The 8,245-nt window shown below is 39.3% G+C and overlaps 1 long non-coding RNA gene across 1 annotated transcript; it reads right to left on the bottom strand.

The window, feature by feature from the left end:
* Positions 1-7,225: 7,225 nt before the first annotated feature.
* LOC135674215 (uncharacterized) lies at positions 7,226-8,035 on the bottom strand. The gene is made up of 2 exons (XR_010513551.1): positions 7,627-8,035; positions 7,226-7,530 (listed from the first exon to the last, which is right to left on the bottom strand). It is a non-coding gene; the product is annotated as an uncharacterized LOC135674215 (long non-coding RNA).
* Positions 8,036-8,245: the final 210 nt, after the last annotated feature.

Here is an 8,245-nt window from a genome sequence, read left to right as displayed (position 1 = left end):
TAATGTGATCAGGCCCAAGCTAGTAGGCATAATCACTCACATCAAGATCTATGTGTGTAGCGGTGCATCTCTATGCCCTATGATCGCCGATCTCATCCTCGTCGGTTCCGTTAGCATCTCAGTGCATCTTCATGCATTGCAATCATCCGTCTCGACCTCATAGGTCCCACTATCGCTTCAATGCTTCCACTGCGCCTCCTCATGTGATTACAACTTAATCATAGACACACAGGTCTGACAATAAACAAGAAAAAAGTGATGACTCGCAGGCCCCAATAATAATAATAGTCACAAGTACACACATCACATGGTCCATGATCATCCGTCCACATCATACATCACATATAAATATCATTATGTAGGACTACTAGATAATAATAATAGTTAATTAAAATTTTTAATTAACTAATATTTTTTTGAAATTAGGGATATGTAGATAATTTTTTAAATCATGAGGGGTATTTTTATAATTTAGATAAAAGGACAGAATTTAAAATTTTTAAAATTTTATGGGACAAAACTATCTTTTGCCAAAAAAAAACCAAAACCTCTTTCCTTGCTATTGCGTTGTGGTTGTTGCCACCTTGCCAGCGGTGACCACTACATTGAAGGGAGGGTGTGTCGCCCCTATGGGCACCGTCGCCTCTGCGGGCGGCTCTACTCGCGGGCGCAACACCCGTAGGCACCGTTGCCCCCGCGGACGCCTCTGCCCATAGGCGTTACGCTTGTAGGTGCCACTGCCCCCGCGATTGCTTGCCTATGACCCATATGCTGCTAGCCGCAAGCAGCCGACTATTGCTCGTCGGCCACCTACACACAGGTGGCCAGGCCTTAGCTAAAGTTGCAAGCAGCCATTGGCCAACCTATAAGGGAAGTAACAGTTGCTGCCCTCTCTCACCTTTTGTGTCAACAATTTTGACGATAAAAGTCTTCCTAAAACATAATACACATAGTTCAAAATCAATCTTTCACACAAACAACTTGGCTCTGATACCACTATAGAGAAATCTATGGGTGACATCACATGCATAACGGAAGAACAATAAAAAATTCTCATATTTCCCAAAAAGATGCTCATTTATCGTGCAAAGATTAGTGTGCAAAATCCAAAAAAATGAAACTTGTGCATATGAAAGATTATGTTTTACCTAGGGAGATCATATATCCCTAAATCCCTATAGACTTGTAGGAGAGGATGAAGGAAGTCAAGCGTCCTCCTCTCTAGCGGTGATCTACATAATAGAGCTGCGACGATGCTCCTCAAATCTCTAGGCCTATTATTTAAGGAGGAGAATGAGAGAGGAGAATAGGAGATAACAACCAAGAGAAGCTCTAGCCTATAAACCAAATGCTTGTATTTATAGATGTCCCATATTAACTTAACCCTAATGGATCCTACCTTATTGGGTATTGAATCTCTATCTAACTACCCAAGCCTCTTAGATTAGTGGATCTCTATCCAATAATGTCTCATTGGCTCTTATTGGATCTCATCCATAGGATCCAATAATTCAGGAGCTTATTGGATATCCAATAAGATAGGGGCTACGACGGATATCTCATATCTGAACCTCTACTCGTCACAATACCTGTCATATATGTGTGAACCTCTAGGCCTAATATTAAGATGGCCATGAGTCATACTTATCATAACTTTTTCTAGCTCAGTGAATTATTATCTCCATAATAATTCACTGACTCATCGACTGCAGATGTACTAGGTCACTACGCCGTAGTCTCCAAACAATGTAGGGGAATCCAATTGATTGGACCTATCTATCCTCAATTACCATATACCTATAGTCCCTCATCCATCTAATGTCCCAAAGATAATATATCGAGCATGGTGCTGTCAGACTCGTACGGTTTCTACTAGAGTCTCGCTCTACTCGGATTCTCCTAGAGAACTCTTTCTCTCTCAATCCGAATAACCTCAATCAAGGATTTGTTTGAGCAAGAACACATAAAATATTTCTCTCATGACACCGAGAGCGGATTGTCCTCTATCAATACTCAATAGCCCTCATAAGGTTGATTGTTACTCTCGATGACCGACTATACTAGATTTGGAACATCCAAACTTATAAGTCTGGTATCAAATAGTGGAGCACTGATACAGGACATCCTTAGTGTCTCAAGTCTAAGGACCAAGTACACCACTAGGACAATAGAATCATTGTCTGACAATAAGATATCATTAACCATCTAGCATTTCATGAGCGGATCAATCAGTGAACTCATTCTCCAATGAGCACTTGCATTGTATCATAATGTCCCCACACGAGCAGCTATGAGACCAACTGCATCAATTATATGGACATGTATATAGTACACCAATCTATCTGGTTATGTCAATATCTCTCTCAAGTAACCTATGAATAAGATTATTTAGGGTCTATGTTTAAAGATAAATCAGTCTCATTAGCGTAATCTCATCACGATCTAATTAACATTGCGCAGATCTATGGGCATCACAATATATTTATGCAACAAGCAATATAAAGTGATAAAATATCAAATAATAATAATAAGCAAAAGGATTGCTTGTCAAATCAAACGTAGTATCACTTACGTAATTGACTTACAGGGCACCTATGACTAGTAGCTCCATGTAGGAATAGCTGGGGTATTTATAAACCCCAAATGACTTCAAAAATAAAGCCAAAAAAGGTTTCATCTCGGGTTTTCCGGGGCCTAGTGGTACCACCGCTTGTGCTGGACGTTACTATCGCCTACAGCACTAACACTGGGCGGTACCACCACCCAATTTGACGGTACCACCACTAGTACTCTTTGACACTAGGCAATACCACCACCTAGTTTGGTGGTAACACCACCAGACCTTGCTATATGACATTGAATGAGCCAAACAACATGGTCAATTCAATCCTAATTCAGGCCTAATTAGCCCCTAATTGAGTTGGCATTGTTTTATCTCAAAACTAACTCAATTATACCTAATTAACTCGATCTAGGCACACATAATTACAAGCATGAATCCTATGTTGTCCGGCATGTCATTGGTTCATTCGGTGCTTCGTCCGATTCTTTCGGTGCATCATCCTCTATTGCGGCATATTACCCAATCGACATATTGACCTTCGCAACGTTTGATCTTCTTAGTGCAATGTCTGATCCTTCTGGCATGGAGTCTTTTGCCGATATGTCGACCGATCTTCCGGCTCGACATCCAATCTTCTGATATGTTCTACTCCGACCCAACATTTGATTCCTTTTGCTTTAATCGATTTGTCTTTTCTAATCAAAGTAAGTCCTGTGTCACTCAAAATGCAGATTAGATCGTAAACTCATTAATTGATTTCATCATCAAAATTCGAGATTCAACACGTTCATCAACAATAACCTCGAGGATGAGGTGTATATGATATAGCTTGAAGGATTCGTGTCTAAGGAGAGTTCAGATAAGGTGTGCATATTACTTAGTTCCATATATGGATTAAAACAAGCTTCCTAAAGTTTAAACATAAGGTTTAATGAGACAATCATATCTTATGACTTTGTTAAGAACGAGAATAAGCTTTGTATGTATAGGAAGGTAAATGAAAGCACTGTCACCTTCTTGGTATTATACGTGGATGACATCCTAATCATTGGGAATGATGTAGGGATGCTCTCTACGGTAAAGCTTGACTATCTATATATTTCTCTATAAAGGACTTAGGGAAACATCCTATATCTTGGGGATTTGGATCTATAGAGATATATCTAAGAGGATGCTTGGCTTGTCCCAATCCAGATACGTAGACACCATTGTCAAAAGGTTTGATATGAAAATATTCAAGAGATGTCTCATACCAATGAGACATGGAATATTACTTTCTAGGAGTATGTCCTCAAAGACCCCTGAAAAAAGAGCAAACATGGATAGAATACCTTATGCTTCAGTAATAGAATCTATCACATATGCTACGCTACGTACTAGGTCTGATATAGTACATGCTCTAAGTGTTATGAGTAGGTGTCAAGCAGATCCTGGTTTGAAACACTATAAGGCAGTAAAGTATATCCTTAAGTACTTGAGAATGACTAAGGATCTTTCACTAGTATATAGAGGAAGTAGCCTTAGGTTTGAGAGCTACATGGGCTCGAGTTTTTAGTCTGATGTCGATGATAGTAAGTCTAACTTAGGGTATGTGTTCACCCTGAATGAAGGAGTAGTATGCTAGAAGAATTTTAAGTAAGATACTACTATTGACTCGACTACAGAGATGAAGTATATTGCTATGATAGAAGCAGCAAAGGAGGAAGTTTAGATGAAGAAGTTCATTATAGATCTACGAGTCGTGTTAAGTAATAAGGAGCCAATTTTTTTATATTGTGATAATAACGGGGCAATCGCTCAAGTGAAGGAACCTAAGTCTCATCAAAAGTCCAAGCACATTCTAAGGAGATTCTACTTGATCAGAGAGATCGTAGCCCGTAGAGATATAGTAGTAAGAAGAGTTTTATCTGAAGATAATATCACAGATCCACTGAAGAAGCCATTGTCTCATATTACCTTAAGTGTCATATAAGTCTGATGTGGATCAAATACACAGGTGATTAGCTTTAGGTCAAGTGAGAGATTGCTAGTCATAGGTGCCCTATAAGCTAATCACATGAGTAATGACACGTGTGACACGCTACACAATCTCTTTGCTTATTATTATTATTGATATTTTCTCATTTTATGTTGCATGTTGCATATATTATAATATTCATGGATCTATGCAATGAGAATCGAATCGTGATGAGATCACAATAATGAGATCGATTCGCCAATAAACACAGACCATAAATAATCATGGTCATAGGTTACTCGAGAGCAACATCAAGATAAGCGGACAGATTGGTGTGCTGTATACATGTCCATATGATAGAGGCAGTTGGTCTTATAGCTGCTCATGTAGGGATACAGTGCAAGTGCTCATTAGAGAATTAATTTGCTGATTGATCTACTCACGGAATATCAGATGGTTAATGATACCTCACTTTTAGACAACAATTCTATGGTCTCAATTATTTGTCTAGTCCTTAGACTTGAAATATCAAGGATGTCGTATATGAGCACTTCACTCTTTGATACCAGACTTATAGTTCTGAGAGTTCTAGATCTTGCATAAATGGTTATCGGGAGTGGTAGCCAACCTTATGAGGAAAATTAAGTGTCGATAGAGGATCATTTACTCTCGTGCCATGAGAGAAATATATTGTATGTTCTTGCTAAGGCAAATCCCTAGCCAAGGTCATTTGGATTGAGAGAGCAAGAGTTCTCTAAGAGAATATGATTAAAGCGAGACTAGAGTAGATTTTGTATGGGCCTGATAGTACCATACCTAGTATATGGTCTATAGGATATTGATGGATGAGGAAATATAGATACACGATAACTAAAGACAGACATGTCCAATAGATTGGATTCTCCTGTATTGTTTGAGACTATAATGTAATGGACTAATATGTCTGGAGTCGATGAGTCTAGTGAATTATTATGAATATAATAATATACTGAGTCAGAAGGAGTTCTGACCAGCTTGATATTGGGCCTAGAGGGTCACACACTTATAGTAGGTGTTGTGATGAGTAGAAATTCAGATATAAGATAACCAGTAGAACATCTATTTTATTAGATATCGAGCAAGCCCTTAAATAATTGGATCTTTTGGGTAAGACTCGATAAGAATAAATAGAGATTATTGGATAAAGATCCATTAATTTAAGAGGTTTGAGTGATTAGATAGAGATCTAGTACTCAATTGGGCAGGAACCTCTATAAATAAGAGGGGCTAAAAGGTGGCATAGGCTAGCCTCCTCTAGGCCACCCCTCATATTTTCCTTACACTCCTCTCCCCCCCTCAATTGATAGTCCAAGATTGAGGCATGTGGATAGTAAGAAGGGTCAACCTCTTCTTGATCATAATGTAGCATTCGTGGTGCACGTAGAGAGAAAGATCGTGCTGCAATTTGAAGAGCATCGTCGTCGCACCTATTGTGTGGATCACCACTAGAGAGGATAATAGTTAATCTCCTTCATCCTCTCCTATAGATTTTAGATTTTTTTGAGGATATATGATCTCCCTAGGTAACACATCTCACATATACGTGCAGTTTTCGATTTTATGTTTTTTTTAGTGCACTAATTATTGCATGACGATAAGATATTTTTTGAGAAATATAGGTTTTTATTCTTTCTGTTCTTCTGCTATGCATGTGATGCTTTATCTAAATTTTCTAACAAGATCAACTCTTGGAGAACTGAAATGGGGGATTTGGCAGAAGGGCGTTCGACATCGTTAGGCTTGGTCTTCCTGGATCATTCGGTGCATTTGGTCGATTGGCATCATCAGAGTTTGACCTTGATGGTCTCCCAAAGTTTTCCTAAGACATGCTTGGTAGCTCTCCTTCTATTGCCAATATTTTAAGTCATATTTTGGTTGTCCAAGTTAGGGAGGAGAATCAGATCTCATTAAGGCCCATTCTAAGTCTGTTTGAAGTTTAACTTACAATTTCCCGACGAACCAAACCTATAAGATTAAGTCAAGGGTGTTCCCGACAATGGCCCTTCTAACGATTATGTTAGTTCCTAAAATTAGAAAGTTCCAGTCAAATCGATTGGATCGGTCACCCTAATCGATGAGATCAAGTAGGTGAAAAATATTTATGATTCAAACCTTGGAGTTCTTTTTATAAGTGGTTTGGGAATGATTATATCCGAGATCACACGTGCGATGTTTTGGGTGAGGGAATTATATAACGTTTGTTGTTTTTGTAGCTCATGTTGTGAGTAGGTCTTTCACGGGGTTGGATGGTTGGGCGTTCGTTCATGTGTGATCGATTGAAGCCACATATCCTTGGATTCGACTACGACTTGTCAAAGGGACATGGTTGATAGATTGCTAGGATGGCCAGGCTAAGTTTGAGCTTAAGTGTCAGTGATGTCAGTTTCTTCCTATTGTTCGAGTATCAAAACCATCAACTTAGTTCCGATTCCAATTTGATCTATTGATTCAATTAATAAAAAAAATAAAATTAAAATACTTTACCAAGATTTAAACGCAGAATAAGTTTTTAAATCTAAAATATTAGCTATAATATAACTTATTAAATTTTTTTTTTATTTTTTTATATACTTGATTTGAAATTGATGATTCTAATCGAAATTATTGAATCGTTGACCCGATTCTATTTCGATTTGAACATACAATCACCCTTAGCTCGGCCGAGAAGCTCCGATCACAAATCGATGTAGCAAAGCAAACAGAACACAATCTTGGCCACATGAATAATCACAAAGTAATAAGAATCTCGCCATGGATCTCTCTCTCTCTCTCTCTCGACTTCATGGGGATTCAATCTACTCGGCCAACATACAAAGATTCCACGTATATAACTTCTTCATCTTCCTACCTCACGAGCCTGCTATGCCTTCTCTGGGCCTCGATTTGTCGAGGATCGACCACATCACTCGCACATCCTCGTACGTGCACGCCATCACCTCCCCCTGTAGCTTCGATCCTCTTTGATCATCCCCTGAAACAAATCACCAAACACATGGCTTCAGCTCTGCATCTATAGCTGCAGAGAAAGCATGATGGAACAGAGCAAGATGAAGCTGATGGCACAAACCAGCTTGGGGCTTCTTGTCTCTGGGAGCGTTGAAGATGGTGTATGCTTTCCTGAAGGGGGAGGTGATGGTGCGAACCCAAGAGCCCTTCATCCCACGAAACCAACAAGTCTCTGCAACTCAAATGCCTCCTCTGCTTATATATACATAGAGAGAGAGCAGAAGGGTGAGGGTGAGCTCTGGGGAACACTTGGGAGGCAAGATCCGAAACATGAGGTGTCTCCAAGTCGAAGCTTGCACAGCACATGCATCTCACCCAAAGTGGTCTCCAACTCACACAAATGCTCCTTGTCTACTCTGCCAACCTTCTCAAAGGACATGGATCATCATCTACCTTTCTTTTAGCTCTCCCTTTCAAGCCTTCTCTGGGTGATATTATGCACACTTGTTTCTGTCTCATGCTCTTCAATCATTAATGGGATGATTAGAAAGAGACTAACCCATTTTACTTCTGTAGGCATGGATGAATTGTTTGAGCTTCTCTTACTTCTCCAGAGGTATTTAATGCCGTATTCCAATGATTGCCATTAGTTTAAGCTGAGCAAAAGCAAAGACCTTGCCTTCATCCACGTGATATGTTCTTGTCACCCATGAGATTCCCGGCAAATCGTACTTTGATCA

Source organism: Musa acuminata, chromosome BXJ1-5, assembly GCF_036884655.1.
Source record: "Musa acuminata AAA Group cultivar baxijiao chromosome BXJ1-5, Cavendish_Baxijiao_AAA, whole genome shotgun sequence".
Classification (NCBI taxonomy): domain Eukaryota; kingdom Viridiplantae; phylum Streptophyta; class Magnoliopsida; order Zingiberales; family Musaceae; genus Musa; species Musa acuminata.
The sequence above is the reverse complement of the archived record's forward strand: the minus strand, read 5'-3'. Positions and strand labels throughout refer to the sequence as shown.